Source organism: Hemicordylus capensis, chromosome 1, assembly GCF_027244095.1.
Source record: "Hemicordylus capensis ecotype Gifberg chromosome 1, rHemCap1.1.pri, whole genome shotgun sequence".
NCBI lineage: Eukaryota > Metazoa > Chordata > Lepidosauria > Squamata > Cordylidae > Hemicordylus > Hemicordylus capensis.
This window is the reverse complement of record NC_069657.1, coordinates 212883266-212906713: the sequence shown is the minus strand read 5'-3', so window position 1 is coordinate 212906713 and position 23448 is coordinate 212883266. Positions and strand designations below refer to the sequence as shown.

Below are 23448 nucleotides of genomic sequence, written 5' to 3'. Positions count from 1 at the left end.
GACAAGACTGTCATACACATGGGGCTCCTTTTGAAGACTGTTTAGAAACTGCAGTTGGCCCAAAATATAGCAGCCAATGGATCATATTTCTTCAGTTTTAACACACCCGGTCTGCTTCCAAGTACAACTGGAAGTGCTGGGTTAAATGTTGAAACACCGAAATATCTTAGGATCTGTGTAGCGAAAGGATTTAATTCTCCGATATGAGCTTGCCTGTGTGTTAAAATCAGCTTCAGAGTCCCTTCTCTGAATCCCCTCACCAGGGCAAACCTGTCCATGCAGCAATCTGAAGTGAACAGACTCAGAGTACAGCAGCAATTGGAGGGGCGATGAATGTTGAGGCATCCCACTGCCCCCACATCTGCTCATCCATTTGTGCTGCTGCAGCGTGTACTGAAATGCTCAAGCCAAACTCTATGGTCAGCACTATCCTGCTCTAATTCCTCTTCAACTTCCTTTTGAAATGCAGCATGGAGCGGGGGAGAGTAGTGTATAGAAATCCAGTTCATCTTCTTAAACATAAGAACAGCCCTGCTGGATGAGGCCCAAGGCCCATCTAGTCCAGCATCCTGTTTCGCACAGTGGCCCACCAGATGCTGCTGGAAGCCACAGGCAGGAGTTGAGGGTGTACCCTCTCTCCTGCCATTACTCCCCTGCAACTGGTACTCAGAGGCAGTTATAACTAGTTTGTGTGTGAGGCTAATCCGGGTCAGGTTTTACAAGAGATCCAGAAAGGAAAGCTAGGCCTCTGCAGCCTGGCTTTGTGCAAGTCTGAATCAAACTATGTATTAGTACTTTCCCCAAATGCCAGGAAAGAGCTTGATATCTGGCATGAGAGTTCAGAGGAAGGCAGCAATTATAGGGAAGATGTCTTTATTGGATTGCAGGAAGGGACACAAGTTCAACAAGAAGTACAGGCAGGAAGTAGGGAAGGACTCTGCCTCCAATTAGGATCATTGCTAGCAAAATGCTAGTGCTACCTACTGGCTGGACATATTACAACAACGTTTCCACACAATATCTCACAGGAAGAAGGGAGGTATAGGCTAGGCCCCACACATCATTGCTTCACTGCCAGGTAAGGGGGCTGGGGACACAGGAAGGGGTGGGAGGGTGACCTTTGGCTCCCCACTTCATGTACCAAAATACTTTGGGCCACTATTGCCTATCACCACCAGAAGTCAAGCAGCCGGTGACCCAAGAGAGGGCTTTTTCATTTTGTATTTGGATTCTCTCCCTAGGAAAGATTGGAGCAAAGTCAGACAGTTCTTAACACCAGGTGAAATTCTTTTTAATTATTTTCCTAGGCCTTTTAAAACTGCTGCTTTAACTCTAGTTTGTGCTGCTTATGCCAGTTCATTCATTCATTCATTCATTCATTCATTCTATACCGCCCTTCCAAAAATGGCTCAGGGCGGTTTACACAGAGAAATAACAAATAAATAAGATGGATCCCTGTCCCCAAAGGGCTCACAATCTAAAAAGAAGCATAAGACAGACCCCAGCAGGAGGTACTGTGGTGGGGGTGGATAGGGCCAGTTACTCTCCCCTTGCTAAATAAAGAGAATCACCACGTTAAAAGGTGCCTCTTTGCCAAGTTAGCAGGCAAAGTTGCTCTGCTGTTTAATTTTCTTTTGTTGTTATGAGTTTAAGTATATTGTAAGATTTATGATTATGATTTTATGATTAGGAGTTATGATTCTAGGTATATTGTAAGCTGCTCTGACAATCCTTGGGATGAAGAACAGTGTAACAAATATTAAAATCAAGTAGCTAATACACAGCATGACTGAGAGCACAACATTCAGTCAACCCAGTCTATGCTTCAGTTGCAGGGGCGTATCTAGGGTGGGGCAGGCAGGGCGCATGCCCCGGGTGCCACTTGAAGGGGGGCGCCATTTCTTAAAATTAATTTTTTTTAAAAAGGCTACCAAAAACAAAATGGCCATCGTGCATGCTCAAATGGCCTCTTTGAGGCCCTAGGACATACCAGGCCTCACAGAGGCCATTTGAGCATGCGTGGTGGCCATTTTGTTTTCAGCTGCCATTTTTTTAAAAAAAATTATTTTAAAAAATGGCCACCACACATGCTTAAATGGTCCCTGTGAGGCCCTAGAGGCCAGCAGGGGGGAGGGGAAACCTTTTCAGACCCCCCAGACTTTAGAAGCCCCCCAAAGGGGCTACAGGTAATTTTTTTTAAAAAAATTAATATAATATAAGTCACTGTACACATATTCAGATATGTGACTTGTATGTGACCGTCAGACTTGTATTTTTCCGCTGATATTATGGTAAAGATCTGAAAGACAGGTGTCAGATGTTTGGACAGGAGGCGCAATTTCAATGCTTGCCCTAGGCGCTATTTTCCTTAGATACGACTCTGTTCAGTTGTGCTACATATACCCACCTCTACTGAGCTCAGGGGTGTAGCTATAATTGAGAGAATTCATTCATTCATTCATTCATTCATTCATTCAATTTCTATACCGCCCTTCCAAAAATGGCTCAGGGTGGTTTACACAAAGATATAACAAACAAATGGGTTCAAAGAATGGGTTCAAAGAATCTGGGCCCCCAGCTCTTGAGGGCCCCCCAGCTCCAGCCTTCCCTATTTTCTTCATTGTCTCCCTCACTCCGAGGGGCCACCAGGGAGAGGAGTGAACACACTGAGCTTCCTCCATCAGCAGCACATAGCCACACCTGTCCCTAAGCTTTGCATGCTGGCAGCTTTTTGTAAATTGCTGCACTGTTGGAGTGTTTATTAACATGACACGATACCACAACAGCTGAGCCAATGGCTATGGAGGATGCATTTCAATCAACTGAAGCCTGAGCTCTTACAGGCAATTGCTATGGAGATCTCAAAGGGTTATAACCAGTGTTTATCTCTTCTTCTTTTTTCTTTTGTCACATATATCCAATTTGCGGGGCGGCGGGAATGGGCAAAACTACTTCTTTCCTGAAAATCTACGTGTTGTGTGTTTTAATGGGATATCTCATTCATCTCTCTAAGACCATAGTAAGATTATCTAAAATTGGCTTTAGTTTTGCAAATAGATTTATATCTGCCTGTGACGGAAGGTGGCCTTCCTGTGATGGCATCCTGTTTTGTCTATATTCAATGTCCCAGTTTAAGGTGGGGAAGGAGGAAGGAAAAGTATATAAGGGACTGGGGTTATCTTTGAGCCACTAATAGTTAATCTTAGAGGAAGTCTGGCATCTTGATAACGCAGGTCGACACAATGTAAGTCTGGTTTGCTCAGGCCATAATTTTCAGTGGGAGTTAGAAGCAATAACCTGTTTGCCTTGTGGGACCAGAAGGCACAAAAAACAATGGTGAAGTGTGTCAGAGAATGACTTGTGTTTCATTAGCAGCCTGTTTGAGACATCCGCTGCTGTGGATCAAAGCATCAGTGGGATTTTTCCCTACACACACACATCTGAGATGACTTTCTACAGAACAGCTCCCTTTCTCTCTGCTTCATTTAAAATAGCTTTCTCACTGCAATTTCTAAAAATAGGAACATTATTAAAGAACTTGTGGAAATGGCTTCAGGATCTGGTTGATACCAAACTAAACCCAGATAAGAATGAGGGTCTGCACTCTGCTTTGACAATGAGCCAGGTTGTGCTTTGACATTGGGTCAATTTGGATGATACATGACTTTGGCCCATGTAAATACGTGGAGATGAGTGTGAACATGTGCATGCACACACACACACACACACACACACACACACCCTACCCGGCATGCCAGCTCAACATAGGGCCAGTTCAGATAAGCCTCAGCCCACGGCCACATTTGCATGTGCTAAGTCTGAAACTTCCTCAGAATGCACCCCACCTTCATCACTCACAGACGTGTTGATGTATATTGGCACATCCTTTACTCACATATAAAGGCTGAACCACTCTGTTTAAACAGAAGTTTGCATCAGGTGTAGAGAGATGATTCAGACTATCACCCTTTACACGTGGGTAAAGGACATGTCAAGAATGACTTGGCATACCCATGAGGGATGTAGGGACAGGTGCATTTTGTGAAGAGGTTCCAGCCTTATTGCATGTAAAAATGGCGGCAGGCTGAGGTTCATCTGAACCAGTCCATAATCTACTTGTGTGAAAGGGTCAAGCCTGAATGTAAACAAAATGGAGTACCACTGAGCCATTTTTGGAAGGGTGGTATATAAATTAAATAAATAAATAAATACTGCCCTACTACTATGTTGATGTAGTATTACTTTTACATAGTATCAATTTTTAAGCGGGGAGAGCCGCTTCCGGCTGCGCTGCAAATGTAGCACTAGCCGTGAATTTGCTCAGAAATGGGTGTGCCCCATTTCCGAGCAAAACCCTGCCCCATGTCTGACGTCAGACGCAGGGGGTGGGTCGGGGGCATGAGGTGGGACCCTTGAGGTACGCGGCCCGGGTTCTTCGAGGCCATTTTTGCTATGGTGGCTCCGCCCCTGATCATGATATCTCCCGATGCAAAGATGCACATCTCTTATTTGCTTATGAGCGGTTCTCCCTTATCTTCGTTAGTCAAATCAATCAATGTTAATGGGGTGTGAACTGACCATTTTTGTGATCTTGCTAAGAAACATTTCAAATATTATCTATGGGAGGAGGATCTCCTCCCAAACAATTGGTTTTGACAGGTTTATTCACTGATTCACCTCCTGTATTTCACCTGAAGGCAGACTGTCAAGCTCAGTCTGGGCTTAATGATCAACTTTTGCCAAAGAGCAAGGTGAAAAGTTCATGGTGACTACGATCCTGTAGTCCCATGCTGTGAATCTTGCAGGGGGTGCCCCTTGCGGTACCTCAAAATATTTACCTCAAAACATGGTTTTCTGGCAACACCCTATATGTTCAGACAGGCTAGTTCAAAATACCATCCAAGCTGGGCAATAAAGTTCTGATATTGTATACATCCTTAAATAGTTTGTTTCCTGAGGTATCCAGTAATTACAGGTGTGGTTCAGGTAACTATAAAAGCTTTAGATGAAAATATAGGATATTCATGTTATTTGATTCATGTTTGCCTGTGAGTGGAAAAACCTTTCCTGCAATAGCACACCATTTTGTTTACATTCAGGCTTTGTCTATGCATGAAGAAGAATGAGCTGAGAATGAGGCAGCTGCAGTCAGAGGTAAGCAGAAAGGACTGTTTTGCCATATTTGTGTGCCACTTGGAGGAGTATTGTGCTGGGGGCAGAGGGACTGTAAATATTTTAAATATAAAGAACTAATAAACATTGCACTGGTTGGAGTTAGGGAACATCCTCATTTTTGAATGCTTTGTTGTATAAACAATCTTTCTGCAAGGAAAAGAAGTATCACATCTGGGAGCAGGCTGGCCTAGAACCTCTCCCTCCCTTGCCAGAGAGAGGAGTGAACATGGGCCCCCTCTCCCCTAGCTACACCCCTGACCTTGTTCTGCTGCATGTCTAGATTCCATTTCAGGCCTGACCTACACATGAAGTGCAGTGGGGTGGGGAAAATATTGAAGTGGTAGAATGAACTCTTCTATCTCAGGCAACAGTGGGAGTCACCAAAAACTTGAGCTTTCCCCCTACATTAAAAAACAAAACACTTGCAAAGAAAAAGCTAGCACATCAGGGAGAAAAAATCCTAGCCCAGTTTCTTCCCTGTTTCTCTTTGCAGGGGCTTTCCCACATAGGCAACAGTAAACAAAATGTGATTATTCACCTATCAGTTTAACGAGTATGGTCCATTCTGTCACCTCAAAATGGAGGTGATAATGGACTAGTATGGTCCATTCTATCACCTGATTCTGTGGCATGTGTAGCCCAGATCACAGTGTGTCAGCATGGAAAAAAGGAGGCAATGCTGTGTGTGTGTGTGTGTGTGTCATTGAGGTTTTGCTGTTGTCATCCATATGCTTTACTTTCATAGCCTTTTGATACTCTCTGTTTGTTTATCTATCATATGGCTATACTTCCTGATATGTACATCTCTAGTCGGTGTACAAAACTTAAAATATTTAAAAGTTACAAATTAAAATACATGACAATAAAAACAATAGAATAAAATAGATATTAAAGCAAGTTTTAAAATTATTAAAATTCATTCTAATTAAAAGCCTGCAAAAACAGGAGAGTCTTGAGGTTCTTCCTGAAAACAAACAGAGAAGGAGATGCTCTTATTTCAACAGGGAGCATATTCCAAAGCCCTGGGGCAGCCACACAGAAAGCCCTGTCATGGGTTGCCACCAGACGAGCTAGTGGCATCCGTAACCGGACCTCTCCAGATCGTAACAGGCGGCAGGTTTTATGACAAAGGAGGCACTTTCTTAAATAGCCTGGACCTGAGCCATGAAGGGCTTTATAGGTAAGAACCAGTACTTTGTATTTCACCCAGAAACAGAGCCAGCGTGGTGTAGTGGCTAGAGTGCCAGAGTAGGACCGGGGAGACCCGAGTTCAAATCCTCATTCAGCCATGAAACTAGCTGGGTGACTCTGGGCCAGTCATTTTCTCTCAGCCTAACCTACTTCACAGGATTGTTGTTGTGAAGAGAAACCCAAGTATGTAGTACACCGCTCTGGGCTCCTTGGAGGAAGAGCGGGATATAACATGTAAATAAAATAAAATATCGGCAGCCAATGCAGTTCTTTCAAAACCAGTGTTATGTGGTCCCTTCATATTGTCCCAGAGACCGATCTGGCTGCCGCATTCTGTACCAATTGTAGTTTCCGGATCACGTACAAAGGCAGCACCACATAGAGTGCATTACAGTAGTCAAGCCTGGAGGCTACCAGCATTTGTACCACTGTTTTAAGGTCATTCACCTCTAGAAATGGACGTGGCTGACGTATCAGCCGAAGCTGATAAAAAGCCCTCCTGGCCACTGCCTCAATCTGAGGAACCAGGGAGAACTTTGGGTCCAGGAGCATTCCCAAGCTACGTATCTGATCTTTCAGGGGGAGTGTAACCCCATCAAGAACAGGCAGATCTAAACCATCTCTCAGATCCTGTTCCCCCACAGTCTGTACTTCCGTCTTATTTGGATTCAACTTCAGTTTGTTATTCCTCATCCAGCCCATTATTGCCTTGGTGTCTTTTCAGGCTTTAACATGCCTTGATAAATCCATCTGTACAGCCATGGGTTTTTCACTCTCGTCTTTATTTATGGAAAATTGCCTCTGATTAAGCCTTTTGGCGAAACAGCTATTATCCCGGGGTGGCTGTCGTTTGGTCATTCTCCTGGCATTATTTGGCTCCTATCGCCCGTTGTTATCAGCCACCTCAGAGCTTGTTGCCTGTTCCGTTTGAAAGTATGAATCATCAGCTGAACTTCAGGCATTTACGACATCTTCCTGAGCACATTGGTCCCTTCCTCTGGATTTGAGAATTTACCATTTGTTCTGTGTGTACTCTGCATTTTCACATTCGAAGACATTTTGGACCCCATTTGGACATCTGCACATATGATTTTGTGTATTTTGTTACTGCATTTTGCAATTTTATATGACCTTATGTTTATCTATGTTTACATGTGTGATACCGATGTGGCTGTTTGATGTCATGTGTGTTGATTGCTGGTTTTTCATTTTCTTATAATACACATATATATTATTCTTTATTTATATATATTCATTATTTTTTTTGTCCATGGGTTTTTTGCCATTGTTCTTGCTTTATTGCCTCCAGGCAGGCATTTAGGGAAGATATGCTATTTCCTGATGAAGTCAGCATGGAGAAGGAGATCTGGGTGTCATCAGCATATTGATAATACCCAGCACCAAACCTCCTGATGATCTCTCCCAGTGGTTTCATGTAGATGTTAAAGAGAACTGGAGACAGTACAGAGCCTTGTGGAACTCCACACTTCAGTTCTTGCTTAGCGGAACAACAATCTCCAAGCGACACCATCTGGAATCTGTCAGGGAGGTAGGAGCGGAACCACTGTAAAACAGTGCCACCCAATCCCACCCCCCTCAGGCGGTCCAGTAGGATACCATGGCTGATGGTATTGAAAGCTTCAGAGAGATCCAAAAGGTTCAGCAGAGTCACACTTCCTTTGTTGATAGCCAGTTGGAGAACATCCATCAGGCTGACCAAGGCAGTCTCAACCCCATAGCCCACATGAAAACCACTTTGAAATGGGGCTAGATAATCTGCATAATCCAAAACTTCCTGGAACTGAGAGGCCACCACCTGCTCAACCACCTTGCCCAACCATGGAAGATTAGAAACAGGTCTGTAATTAGCTAACTCTGAGGGATCCAGTGTAATTTTCTTCGAAAGTGGTCTGATAATAGCCTCCTTAAGACAAAGAGGCATCCTGCCCTCCCTCAGAGAAGCATTTATTTCTCCTAGCCGTACCCATTGCTGATCCCATGTGTAGCAGCTCTCACGAGAGTTTGCGAGCAGCTGCTGATTAGCAATGTGATGGGGCGGGGGGGAAATAGGGATGCAGATGCTGGCAGGCTGGGAGCAGGTGGTGGTGGGCCGGGCAGGCTGCCGGGAATTGGCAGGTGGGTGGGAGGAGGTGGCAGGCCGGCTTTCCAGCCAGCCCGCCAGACAGAAACTGTGGGTGGGCAGGTGGGAAAAGGAGCGGGCTGCTCCCACCAGTGGGCAGCCAGCTGCCGGGAGTAGGTGGTGGGCCAGGCCAGCCGCCAGGAATTGGCGGGCGGGAGAAGGTGGTGGGCCGGGGGAGGGAGAGAAGCAGGCCAGGCGGGGAGAAGCGGGCTAGACTGGGGTGGGGGGAGAAGTGGGTGGGGGAGAAGAAGTGGGGCGGGGGGGGAGAAGCAGGCTGGTGGAGTCACAGATGCTCTGCACCCGGCCCAGCTAGTTTATAATATTTACCAGACCCTCTCCGATAATATGATTATCAGATGAGGTAAGCCAAGTTGGGCAAGGATCAAGAGCAGGTTGTAGGACATACAGTCCGAAGCAGTTTTGTCCCCTTCCTCAGGAGTCACAAACAGAAAATGATCCAGTCTAACCCCATGAGAGGTTAGAGAGGTTAGACCCTCCACAATAGACTCTGCAGTAACTGTGGAATCCAGCTTGGCCCGAATCTGAGAGATTTTATCCGCAAAAAAGTCATTAAAAATGTCACAGCGAGTGACCGATGGTTCCAAATTTAAATTCAAGGGGGAGGGGGTAATACTAACCCCCTCACAACCCTAGGCAACACAGCTGGACGTGAATTTGTGTTAGCAATGCGGGCAGAAATGTTCCTCTGCTCTGTGTTGTGTTCCTCTGCTTAAAATGATCGACACTAAACAGGAACAGCGCTTGCAATTTTTCTGTAGTCTTTTAGCAGTCTTGCATGCCAGACTTTTCTGTTCTATGCAAATGCATGAGGCTTGTCTGAATAGTTGCTAAACACTGGAAATATTGTGGGTGGCGAAGTTTAAATGTGGCAAATCCCATGGGGCTTTCACCAAGCTGTGAAAACGACAATCCAAACTCTGACTTACCAACAGCTATAAAATCAATATACTTGCTTTGTTCAAGAAAACCCTAAGTGGTTCAAATGCTTTAAGAGTCTAATGATCATTTTTTGCTTTCTTATCATTTCTCACCTGTGTTTTTGTATGAGTTTTTTTGCCAACACAGTCCACATCTACTCAGACACACCTCTCAGTTGATCTTACTCATAGGAAACTGTGCATAGGTCTTCAGCCAAAGAATGGCAGAATCTGTACCTCTCTAGGGATATCCTTGCCTCAGTTCATGACTACGTCAATACCACCATAGAGGCGTAGGGGTCTGCTTCCAACTGCCCCTCCTTTTCTGCCATGCACTAGTTTCAGCAGCATCTGTGGACCTACACAGTTGTTCAGCGGTTCCTACACAAATCTGTGCATCCTGCAAGCAAACCAGCATAGGATTGCATCTTTATTAAGTTAATGAGGCTCTTCACACAACACATGTGAAGCGCCCAATGGGGTTCTGTGGGGAGAGTGGGCTTAACCTGCTCTCCTCACAAATGAGCAGCTGCTCATAGCTGGGCAGCCTTTCGGATCCATCACGGAGCCGGTGGGGGCTGCAGGGATTGGGGACTGTGTGGCCCCTGGAAGTTCCAGGATGCTCCATGCAAGTGCTTGCAGCCTCCCAGTCGGGGGGTCCACTAGTGCATCGCTGCACACCGCAGCAACACACGAGTAATGAAATGACGTTAACAGAGCGCTCGTTCCGTTAACCTCATTTAAGGGGAGGGTGTTCTAGGCGGGCTGGCCGTCTTGGGAGCACTGGGCTTGCCCAGTGGTTCCCACAATCGAGAGAAAGTGGGCTAAGCTCCCTTAGCCCACTTTCCACGATCGTGGGAATAGCCTCAATGTGTTGTGAACTTCCAGTCCCTGGTTTTAAACGTCATCTGAGCCACAAAATCTTTCAGTGGCTTTAGGAAAGCCATTGTTTTTCACACACTCATCTCTTAGGCTTATAATAAAGGGTAACAGTGAAATGGCACATCTGAGGAAACACCTTTCCTGTGTCAAATCCCCTCCCTGATTAAAGTGATAATCAAGTTCATATTGTGCTATTATATTGTGGTATCAAGTTCTGTGTCCATCCACTGCACTCTGTATCTTCAGTTGCCACTTGCCAGGAGCATGGAGAACATCATAGGAACATAGGAAGGTGCCTTCTACTGAGTCAGACCTTTGGTTCATCTACCTCAGTATTGTCTACACTGACTGGCAATGGCTCTCCCAGGTTTTAGGCAGGACTCCTTCCTAGCCTTACTTGGAATGCCCGGCTCTGACCTTCTGCATGCAAAGCTATTCCACTGAGCTATCGTCCCAACCCCAAATGTGACTTGCAAACATTTTTTCATGATTTCTGATGTCATGTACATTTGCCATGTGTCATGATGTCATTGTGAGTGGATTCAACATAGGTATGCTGTTTACAGTGGTAGTTCCTTGCCTTCTGTAATATCTAGCTCCACTCTAATGCTGGCCTATCCTACAAGGTTGTTGTAAGGACTACAGAGAGAATGTATGTGAAGTGCTTTGAAGATGCAAGGGAAAAGGTGATATAAATACTTTGCTGGCTCCCAGTGCAATTGCTCCCTCGCCCTGGTCACAAAATGCTGGAACACACTGAAAGCAAATACATTTTCTCTGTCCACCATAATCCTGAGATCACTTTGTTAACTGAAATTAAGGTTATTGAGTCCCTGTGTATAGGTCTGGCTTTGATGCTCCTAGAGTCCCGAGTGCCTTCTTCACTGCTAATGGAGTCAACCAAAGGGTTAAAAAAGCACAGATGCAATACCATTATGAAAGACTTACTGGAGTCTTTGCAAAATGAAAACATAAATTGTCATTTTAAAAAAGAGGGGGGAACCACCTAATAATTTATCCATTTTAACTGAGCTGGGCATTGTTAAAAAAAATCCTGCTAAGTGTGGATGCTAAATCTTGTGTTTTGAAGCTTTGAAGCTGGCCAATATTAATTTGTAATTAAGTTCAGAATAGCTCCCATTTAGATGAGAGGCTCCGTACAAAGGCATCCCACCCATTACTGGAAGGATGCTGTGGTGCAACAGGATCTAATGGTAGCTGTTAATGTTTTGCCTATACCTGAACCTAATGGATGTTAATGCATCTTCTGTGCCATGTGCAGAGATAAATTTACAATGCTAATAGTTCCATATGCCGTAACAATATACTACTGTGCCCATTTTATAAGAAAAATTACTTTTGTGTTTAGATCAGACTGAATGGCAAATTGCGGGACGCTGATGCTTTCAATCTGGTGATGAACTATAAAGTGTCATTAGCAAAAATTAAATCAAATGCAAACTGTTAAGAAAAATGAGATCTGGGGAGGGGGACAATTAGCTAAGTCGATGCACCTACCTGCTCTCATTTTGTGAACACTCTGGCTTGCTTACCACATTATTCATTAATGACAGAGAAAAAGCGTTTTTGTAAGTCACTCCAATGTTTGAAACATAACGAGGGAAGAACAGACTTGTATAAACCGAGGGAACTCCACAACTCTGATTGCTGGGTGCACCATTTTTTGTTTAAGAGCATGATGTGGAAGACGTGTCTGTATCTTTATACACCCATGTACATAAATCTAGGGTCCTTCTCTCATGCAACACATAAGCAGATTTCTCTTAAAATTAACTGGTGAGTGCTTAGTGCTGGTATGCGTCATAATAAGGTTATTATCAGAAAGCCTTGGCTTTTTAGCCAGGCTTTTATATGATTGTCTCTGCTGCTGCTTCTTTGTATTTTGTACTGTTTTTATGCTTGTGCTTTAAATTTCTAATCAGATTTGTTTTATATTTTTAGCTTAATATTTTAATTGTGTCATTTTCACATTCTTGTTTTTAAATTCTGTGTAAACCACCTTGGGATTGTTTTAATGAAAGGCGGTATATACATTTAGCAATTTAACAACTTTAACATTGCAGTCCAGTGGGGAGGGTGTGGGGGAATGCAAGATTGGGCTTACCTTCCCCCAGACAATCTTCTTGTCCCAGTCATCTCCTGGCCATGAGGCTCAGGCACTCACATGAGCGGCTCTCCCTGGAGCCGTGTAGCCATCTGGAGGCCGGGGAAATGTCCCCTGGTCTCCAGATATTCTTAAATGCACCATGCAAGGAGCTGGTGCGTTGAGGGGTTGCCTTTCAAACCAGGAGCTCCAGGCATTCCGCTTTGTGTCTGCTCAGACTGCTTGCAGTCCAAGCAGACACGCAACCCCAAACCTGGGTAAAAGGGTGCGCTCATACCCTTTTACCCAGATAATGTTGGAAGTTAAGGACTTTGCGCTGTCTCTTGTCTCAGAGACAGTGGAGGACAGACTAGTGAGTCAGAGGGCTAGAGGGTCAAGACATTGGTCATCCCTTCTCTACTGCTCTGACACTAACCCTTTGGAATGTAGATTGCTACTCCTAGGGACTAACTTACTTCCTCCCTTCTCTTCCTGTTCCCTTCTACCTTGCAACATGGCAAGCTCCTCTCCCTGCACCATGTGTGCAGAGAAGATGCAGAATCTGTCTGCATCCAGCTAGCTAGATAGATTAGAGATCCTAACTCCTCACTTTCCTATCTAGAATGGAGTTCTCTAATAAATGACATATATATATATATATATATATATATATATATATATATATATATATATATTTTGAAACTATGAATTGGCTCCAAGTTACTTTACTCTCAGCAGACACGCATGTCTAACTAAATCCACTGTGTTGTGCCTCTGTGCACTCTGCTATAATTGAAAAAGGGTTTCTCTACCAGAGAGAATTCCCAACAGATTAAAGGCCAGGTAAAAATCCAGGGCTACCCAGGAAGGCAACGTTGGAGTCAGCCTCTATCCCAGCACTTCACATAGGGTGCTTCACGTATGGCTGCCCAAACCTGCCTGGGTAGGGCTGTGAATAGCTTCAGTATCTTTTTCTTCTTCTTCAATGTAAACCACTTTGAGAACTTTTTCATTGAAAAGCAAGATATAAATAGTAATAAGTAGTAGTAAGGATATTCTAAAAATATACATTGGGGTATATGCAGAGGGAGGTAGTCTGGTGGCTGTGATTCTGTGCCATTAGGCCTGTTCAGACATGAAGTACACCCTGGACACAGACAAAAGCAGGGAGGAAATCTCAACCACCCTGCTGTCAATCACTCCCTTGTGCCAACGATCACAGTTATGGTGCTGTTAGTCTGGAGGGGGCAGCACCATAAGTGTGATTGTGGTGAATGCTTGAGCTGCAACCTGGTTGGAAACTGGTTGCAGTTCACAGATTTGCCGTGATCACACTTGCAGCACAGCGGCCTTCAGCCAAGCAGCGCCATAATCGTGATCATCAGCACAAAGGGGTGATTGGGGTGATTGACAGTGGGTGGCGGGACATCCTCCATACTTTTGCCTGCTGAACCATGAGCAGCCAGGGCACTCATAATGCCCTGAGGAGTGCTGTTACGTTGTACGAATGTACCAATGTTTGTACATACATGTTGTTGTGTTAATGACTGCACCTGTGTTAATAAACCTGGATAAATAAACCGGAATAACAAACCTGGTTTATGAAATAAACCTGGATACAGGTCACGCAGATGCAAGGTACAGATAGGAAGTGCACTGCTGTACATGTGTTTGAACAATTGTACTTCTTGTGTACAGATTTGTACCTGTGTATATTGTACACTCATTGTACAGGTCTTCAACATGCTGAGGCGGGTATCATGATCCGTGAGACCCACTTTCTGCAAAACTGCAGGGAGAGCAGGCTAAGCCCGCTCTCCCCGCAGACGACCGAGCAGGGAGCCCTGGGTGGCCAGATCGGCCGCCCACACAGTTGCCGGCTCCATGACGGGGCCGGTGGGGGCTGGGGGGAGTGGGATCCACGCACCCCCCGGAAGCCCCAGTAGCCCTGCACGAGCACGCAGGGCATACTGGAGAGACTCCCGGAGCCGGGAGGTGGCTTTTCGACTCCCGGTCGGGGGTCTACTCGCGAGTAGCCGTGGCAGCTAATCACAAGCAGATAGCCCGAGTTTGCGGAGCACTCGCTCCGCAAACCTGGGCTAAGGGGCGGACTACTTGAGTGGGTTAGCCGCTCAAGAACTGGTGGTTCTTACGATTAACAAAAATCGGGCTAGGCTCTCCTAGCCCGATTTTTGTTAATCATGAGAATAGCCCCAATGTCTGAATAGGGCTACTATAGGAGGCCAGTGATGAGCTTTATTTGCTCGCATGCACATATCCTGCATCTCAAGAACTATGAAACAAAGCCATCATAAAGACAACAGCAGCTGTGGAGATAGATAATGAATGGGCTCCAAAGGTGGCTATTCTGAATTACTGCAGAAGTAAAGGCAGAGACATACAACCAGCTAATTTCTCAAGTACTTGTCTATATTTGTAAACACATATTTAGATGCAAGTCTTTTAAGATTTTATAAATAAAGGTGGCATGTTTGGGAGAAAGAGGATATGAAGAGGATTTTTTCAAAGGATGAAAAAATCTTTTATTTTCTTTTTCAGTTACTTGCAAATCTCCTTTATATTTGCAAATCATCTTCCTCCTATCCCCAGTCTCGTAAGCTGACAACCAGAGTCTCATCCTGCCTTACTGCACTACTTGGCTTCATATATTTCTTCCAGTGCATTCCCCTTCTTTTTATGAAAATGGAGTAGAACTCCTTTGAGACTCTTAGCAGCGAAATCAGATTTGGGGATAGCAATAAGGATGTTATCCTTGAGATTAATTTCTTCTTCCTTTAGCATCCCTAAACACAAAGCACCCAGAAGCATAGTATAAATAGAGTTGCTGTCTACAAGTTGGAAAGAAATATAAAATAAAGCTTCCATCACTCTTAAGTATTACTTTCCTCTTTTCGTTCCAAGACACTTTGTCTGCTGAAGAATCTACCAGCAGCAGATCCTTGTGCAGTAGCATTTGTTAGAATATTTCCTTCTGGTTCAGTCATTAGACTTAAGGGCTGTTCACATGACCACACGGGGAGTGGTGGTGGGGAAGGCAGGGTTCAACCTGACTGCCCCCAGATGACCGCTCTGAACTGCTGTGGCGCACACGCGGCACACCCACTTGACCAGTGCTGCTGGGAGCAGCATGTATGACTATACGTCCACGCTGCTCCTGGCAACGTGAATAGACATAGGCCAGGAGCCAAGTTAAGAGCACGTTTAAGTACAACATGGCAGATGAGCATGACCTTTGTCGTCAACAAAGGAGACCTTTGTCATCAACAAAGGAGAATCACAGTTATGACTTTGCTTCATGAATTGTAGTAAAAGAACACTCAATCACACAAAAAGGCAGGGAAATGTTTTCTCCCTTGTGACTTTCCCACAACCAAACTGGACTTCAGAAGAAGAAAGCCTGCTTATCTCAGTTGTCCTACCCTAAATGATCTAGAAGCATGAAACAAAAGAGATTATTGAGAATGGAAAGGGGCTTCAGCCTGCACTGCCCCAGATTGGATGGACCCTGTTAGCTCATACATAGTCACGCAGGTTTTCTGGTTAGCTGGCTTCCTGTGCTCACTATAGAGTTGTCCTGGGGCAGGGATAGAAATCCCCTTTCCCAGAGATGCTTTTCACTCTCTCAGCAATGCATTAGAGCAGGGCTTCTTAACCTTGGGCCCCCAGATGTTGATGGACTACAACTCCCATCATCCCCAGCCATGTCCATTGTGGCTGGGGATGATGTGCGTTGTAGTCCATCAACATCTGGGGGACCAAGGTTAAGAAACCCTGCATTAAAGCACCAAAATCAGAACTGCAGGAAGCCACTAGAAGATATCGAGTTGCCCTTAGCCATTGAGGGCAGACCAGAAGTGCTCATCATAGTGACAGACCTGTGCTTTTGAATGTGGACTGTCTTCAGCCACAGTCAAATGGAAAGGTGATGGGGCAGTTCCTAGCAGGGAAAAGGCAGATGCAAGCAGTGGGGAGGGAGGATGTTCACTCCTTGCTGCACCAGTTGCTTCTTCCCCCACCCTACCCCTTCTTCCCTCGCCAGCCGCATTTCTCCCTTCTGGATTCAAAGACTGGAAATGTTATTAGCTGAAGGGGAAATGGCCTGGAACCGGGTGCGGGGGTGGCGGGCTGCAAAGAAAAAAGCAGGGAGCAGAGGAAAGTTTCAGCACCTTGCCTCATACCTGCTTCTTCTCCATTGGGAATTGCCCCCCACTCCAATTTACTGTTGTTTGGCTGTATAGCCCATCTCAAGAAGACTGGTATGATGCTATCATATTCTGCCTTTCTCAGCAATACAGTTGGCCAGGTTGTAATGTTATTCCAAAGTCCAATACTCTGCCTGCTGGTCCACACCAATTCTGTGAATGGTCTCCATGTTAATCTAATCAAAGCTGATCTATTATTGGATACTGATTACTGTGCCCTAAATCACTTATCAAGACACTAGAAGAAAGTGTCTTGGATACTGATTACTGTGCTCTAAATCACTTATCAAGACACTAGAAGAAAGACATGGCAGTGCAGCAAAAGTTCTGAAGGAGCAAATTAACCACTGCATGAAAAGCAACTCTTTTTTTTGGTAGCACATCAATTCATGCACAGCAATTCCAAACTGCTGCATTTTTGCATGCCACTAGAAGTTCCACAAGTGAAATGCCTTGCAGTTCATGGCTCAAGCCATACATGAGGCTTAAAATCACCGCCTAGAGATTTACATATCAGGTGGTATAAAAATATGAGAGAGAGAGATGAAATCATGTAGGCAAACAAAAATAGTTATCACTGTGGCCTCATTGTTTGCTCTTTCAAGGCCAAATGCACTCACAACTGCATTTTACTATCTAATACCTTCCAGAGGAAGAGATCAATTGTCAGAATGTTTGATGACTATAAAGAAAGCCATGAAATGCTTAATACCAGGCTGGTTATATGATGATGTAGGAGAAGTCTCCTTCCCAAGTTCAGGAGCTGTGCACCTTTCCATTTTCTGCTCATGTGTGTGAGTTCAATCAAGGTTGGAAATGCCGACAGTGATTGTCTGCTTAACAACCACTGGTTCAGAGGGTTTCTTCCTAGCTGGCAGTTGTATCCAGGTCTTTAAGGAGGTAGGAGGAAAAGCCAGTTAATGGTCATGAGAACAACCGTACCTTCTGTCTGTTCAATGGTCCTTGCTGTGTCGCAACTCTTATGCCACAGCTCTCTGGCTTTTTAAGCTAAGGCCAGTTCATACAACTCAAGTGTCTGTGGCTAAAATTGCATTCAGGGCTAGTTAGCCGTATGATCAGTCCATCCCAAGCAGAAGCTGTAGTCTCACACTACTAACTACACTTCCTCTCAGCAGCATGACAAGCTTGTCCATGACTGTGACATCATCACAAGCACCTTTTGAGTCTGGGCTGAAAGCAAGTTTAAGTGCAGGGAAACTCAGTATCCCTGAACTAAGTTACAGGCAAATTGACAGAAGGCCTAAGACCTGGACTCTGTTAACGTACCAGAACTCTGCAGAAAAGCCAGAAAGTTGTCAGAAAATAAATGTTTCTAAACTGAATGTTCCTATACAGGGAATAAAACGAGAAATGTTTTTTGTACATAACCACTGCAAAAAACCAAAAGTGAATGTTGAATAAAGAATCAAAGCCTTCCCTTAGAATCTGATACCATAAGTCAGTGATAGCACAACATAGTGGCATCAGTGGGTACTACTTCTTGTTTTTATTAAGCACATCAGTGTTGCCTAAACGAATTGAAAATGGATCCTGACAGCTATTGGCTCAGCTTTGCTAAATGTGCAAGGCCAAAAGCCAGCCATGAAGAAAATCCCCACTGTGGTTAATATTTTTTCATGCTTGTGCCAAGGCTGAAATTTATCCCTGATGCATTGACATAAGTACATACAACAGCTTCAGTGTACACATTAATTGTATACTCAATTAGCTTAGAGCAGAAAGAGAATATGCTCAGATGCATCAGCCGTCTTTTCAAGCACTTCCTTTCTGTATTGCTACAATGATTTTTAACCCAGTTAAAATCCCAATTTCAAAGGATTGCCACAGTTCTTCTCACACAAAACCTTGCTCCTAATTCAGCAAAGTTAGCAACAGTTAATTCTTTGAATGTAAATCCATGCAAGAAGTTTCATTGTTGTCATGCACTTTTGAGATGTCCTCCAGTTCCCCAGAAAGAGTCTCAAACTGCTTAGCTGGAGTAACACAGCTGTTGGCACCTTTTTTTTAAAACTTCCATGTCACTCTTAGAGATGGAAACTCAGAGATGGAAAGAACTGTGCAAAGGGCAAATTAAAGAATGTGGCAGAAATTGTAGTGAACCAAGCCTGGGTTTTGTGCTTAGGAGCTAGCAGATGAAATTAGGCTGGCTTCACCAGTGTCACAAAATGACCAGTTCTTTTATATGGTGACCATGTAGGATCTGGGTGCGCAAGATAGAAAGGAGATCAAAGCAATCCTAAATGATTAAGTGGGCTTTATTGAGGACAAAGAATAACAACATCAATCTAACTGAGCAGAAAGCAGAACAATCTATCAGAATTACTAACAATATTTCAACCATAGCCAGCAACAACATTCACCCAGTGTTCCTAACTATCATATGTGTGTGTATTAAATCCTCCTGGAACCTAATATAATTCAGATATAGGCTGAAAGGGGGGGGGTAAGGAAGGTTGAGGACTGGCGTGGGTTGGGGAGATCAGGAATTAGTAGGGGGAAGAGGAGAAAGGAGAAGAAGGGGAAAGGATGGAGGGATCCAAGGCTTGTGGATCTGCATATTACCAGGGTCAGAGGCTTGAGAGTGGTGGGGCTTTCAGCTGAAGGAGAGATGCTGTATCTGGAGACAGGAGCTTGAGAGCGATGCTCAAGCAGGCAGTTTGCTCATAGCGAGGCTGAGAGTGAGAGCACCATGGCTGGGGAAGTCTTGACTTCTCACTGCACAGCAGAAGTCACAGACAGTTCCTGTCCATGGACAGAGTTCCTGCTTGTTGCCCTGTGGCTTAGCAGCAAACTCTAGGATAGCTCTTGAGCAAGTATGCTTGTTAGGCAAGATTGCTTGGGAGTATCATGGCTGGGGAATCTTGACTTCTCACTGCGCAGCAGAAGTCACAAACAGTCTCTTCTCCCTGGAAAGAGTTCCTGCCTCTAGCCCCACGGCTTGGGCAGCAAACCCTTGGATTGCTCATGAGCAAGTCTTGCTTGTAGGCAAAAGATTGTTAGGCCTCTTGCTAGTCTGTTGCACAGTCTTTCTCATGGTGCAACTATTATACAAGAGGACCTCGGTATTCACGGGGATTCCATTCTCAGCAAGTACTACGGATACTGGAACCATGAATTCTGATGCATTCAGGCAATGGAAACCTGGGGGTAGGTTCCTGAGTGGGCAGGGGACAGGCAAAAACATGGGGGGGAAGCCAAGTAAAGTGTCCTAACATGCTCCGTGGGACCCCAGTAGTCCATTAGTGTCCCCAGGAGACTGAATTCTGCCATTTTTTGGTGAAAAAGCATGGGGTTTTTTGTTTTAAAATGAGTCACAAAATTGCTCCTGAGCACAAAATGGCTGCCGGAAATGACCTCTGAAGTCATTTCTGGCTACCCCCAATCTTCGGATACACAAATTAACCCTTTCCCCCCTCCCCCCCCCCACATATATTAAGGTCAGGTGTCCATTAACCGATCACAAATATGCCAAACCATGTATGCTGAACCTGCGAGTAACAAGGTCCTCCTGTACTGATAATATAAAACTTAACTTCCAATACTTTTTAGTTAAATTGTGAGCAGATCATTTTCAGGGAGAGAACAGGGAGAACAAGGGAGAGAATACCACATTCATTCATTCATTCATTCATTCATTTACCGTATTTATATACTGCCCCCAACCAGGGTCTCAGGGTGGTTCACAACAAAGCAATAAACAAAACATTAAAATCAATTAAAATTCTAAAAACAATTTAAAACAAATCAATAAACAGTCTAAAATTTAAAAACTTTTAAAGCCTGAGTAAAAAGATGAGTCTTCAAACACTTTTTCACAGCTGCTAGAAAAAGGGAGGCCCTTATTCGCACGGGAAGCGCATTCCAAATTCTTCACATTGCATGTGAAGTAAATTTCCTGTGAGAGCCAGATATTATTGAACAGTATCACTAGTTGTGACAAGCTGATAATTTGGTGATGTTCCCTTAGTGGGTGTGGATTCTAGACACCCCATCAGGGCAAGGGTCCTCAAATTTCGGTCCCCAGATGTAGAACTTCCACAGTGGCTGGCCATTGTGGCTGGGGATTATAAGGAGTGTAGTGCAACAGCATCTGGGGACCCAAGTTTGAGAACCCCTGCCCTGGGGAGGTAAGGAACTACTTTTGTCCTCCTTATTGGTAGTTGTCAGGCACCATGGATGGTCTTCCTGTGGTTCCAATAAAGTTTCCGCCTTTGTATACCCAGTGTCTGAGGAGTTATTACAGTCACCACAGCAGGACTGCAGCAAATATTGTTAGCATTTAATAGTATGAATTTATCATTGTGTTCCAGGAACACAGAGTAGCCAATAGCTGGGCAGAGCGGTTCATAGACCCTAGATGCCTGACAGTTTTAGTATGAGATACTACACTTCAGTTAATGTTCAGCTGTATTTGACAGCATTTTATATATACAGATATACTACAAAACAGACACCAATTTTCAGTGCACACAAGAAGACTATGCCAACACTCTCCATTAATATTAATTAGAAAGACATTTTTTGGAACTTATTTCTCTTTTCTTCTTTTTCTTTTCCCTTTTCAAACAGCATCATTCTCTTGAGATTCCAAAGCTTAATTAATTGAGCTGAACAGTCAGGCTATGAATCCAGAAAGCCACAATGGAGTTTGCAGGAAGAAGAAAAGAAATAAAATTGTCCATTTATTTATTTGTTTATTTATTTTTGAGTCAACATTATTTAGCCTTAATTGTTCTATGTGGTGGCTGGCAGTTTTCTACACACACATTTTTAAAAAAAATTAAAACAAGGAACATGAAGATAAGGGGATATTTGTCAACAATAAAAAGCTAATTCCAGTGGGAAGCAAAGCTCAAAATTGATTAAGACGTGGGTGTAAGATAGAAGTTTATCAATACAGTGCAGGGACTTCTGCTTTAGCCAAGAGCTAAAAATAATTAACTGTAACTACCACTAACAGCTAAAACAAGTGGATGATTGTTTTAAAAGGGAAAAAGTGAACCTCCTGCATCAAAGTGCCTTGCTAATATTCCTTGGACGTTTTGCTTAAGAGAAAAACCTTCTTTGTTTGGCATGAATGTGCAGCTAGTGTCAGGAATTTTCACATGACAGTGTGTTTGGTGTTTGTTTCTAGTCTATTGCAACTGGAGCTAATACAGCAACCAATACTGTATTCTTGTTTAGAATGTATGGGTAATGCTCCACAGAGACTCCTCAAATCTGAACTAGCAATTTCCCTGCCATTTCCTACCTTGCATCAAAAGCTTTCTTTTCAGGAAAAGAGTGAATCACTTCAGCAAAGTTTCCTTGGTGGTCTTGATCTAAAATAGCATATGAAGAAACAAAGGAAAAATACAAATGCATTTGCAGAAAGAATTTTTTCTCCCTTTCTCACAACACTAGAACCAGGTGTCAACCCATGGAACTGATTGTCAGGAAATTTAAGACCAACAAAAGGATGTATTTTTCACACACTGTGCAATTAATCTATGGAATTCTCTGCCATGGGATGTGGTAATGGCCACTAGCTTGGATAGCTTTGAAAAAGGCTTCGAGAAATTCGTGAAGGATAGGTCTATCAATGGCTGTGGCCGCTTTTGCACATAATGGGAAACTGTGGGTCCAACAGACCTGCGGTTTCCTCCCATTCCACACTTCCAAGGATCCTAATCTGGAGTCTGGAGCCTGAACGCAGGGAAGTACTGGCTGCATGGGCTTTCTCCTTCTCATGTAGCCATGGCAGCCAATCGGAGACAGAGAGAGGGAGGAGCTTCCTATCCTCCACTTCAGTTCCAAAAGCTGGCAGCCTCTGGATGACACACTGCCGCTTTCCAACCAGAGCTTTCAGCAGTGAAACTGAGGAGGAACCGAGGATGCAAATTCAGGTTTGTGGTTGGAAACTTTGGGTCACTTTTTTAACAGAACCGAGGTTTCCTGCATTCAGATGAGCACAAACTCAAACCTCTGGCATGGTTTGGCGTGATGTCCAAAGACAGCCTACAAGTCTGATGGTTATAGGCCACTTCTGGTCTCAGAGGCAAGATGCCTTTAAAACGCTAAAGTATTTAAATACCGTTAACACTTTCAGGGAAGCAACAGCAGTAGGTAGGGCAGCCCCTCATCTCTTGCCTGTGGGTTTCCCAAAGACATCTGGTGGGCCACTGTGAGAAACAGGATGCTGGACTAGATAGACTGTGGGCCTGATTCAGTAGGGCTGTTCTTGTGTTCTTCTCTTCTCATTTATATGATCATTTATAGTGGACTCCAACTACAATGTTGCTTATATTTCCTTCATTTATTTTACCAGATGCTCTCCTTTGGACTATCATGTCTACTTTCTTGGATTTCTATGCAGAAACTGCATACTTTCTCCTGAAGTATTTTTCTAATATGTCTCCAATATGAAATATTCCTGAAGTAATGCCCTAATTTGTCTCTAATATTGACAGTAGCATTTAATGTGCTTTCCCATCCTTTCAACTGAGCATTTCCCCCATTCCTTGAATTGAATATTGGAAGCATCTCTTTAAACAAATGAAATGATGTATTTCAACATTTTTAGGAGACCATGATAAGGGGTTATATTTACTGATTCACAGGTTTCTTTTTTAGCTTTTGATGTAATCTTATGCAACTCTGCCAACATTTCTATGTGTTACATCATGTGATTGCATGTGATCAAGCTCACACACAATTCACAATGTGTTAGTTGTGGGAATCATGTGAAACTGACTCATAGTCAGTGGAACTGATTAGTTGTCAGATGGAACTTAT

The 23448-nt window shown here is 44.0% G+C and overlaps 1 long non-coding RNA gene across 1 annotated transcript; it reads left to right on the top strand.

The window, feature by feature from the left end:
* Nucleotides 1–999: 999 nt before the first annotated feature.
* On the top strand, nt 1000–21330 carry LOC128339567 (uncharacterized). Its single transcript, XR_008313095.1, has 3 exons — nt 1000–1078; nt 5100–5154; nt 21244–21330. It is a non-coding gene; the product is annotated as an uncharacterized LOC128339567 (long non-coding RNA).
* Nucleotides 21331–23448: the final 2118 nt, after the last annotated feature.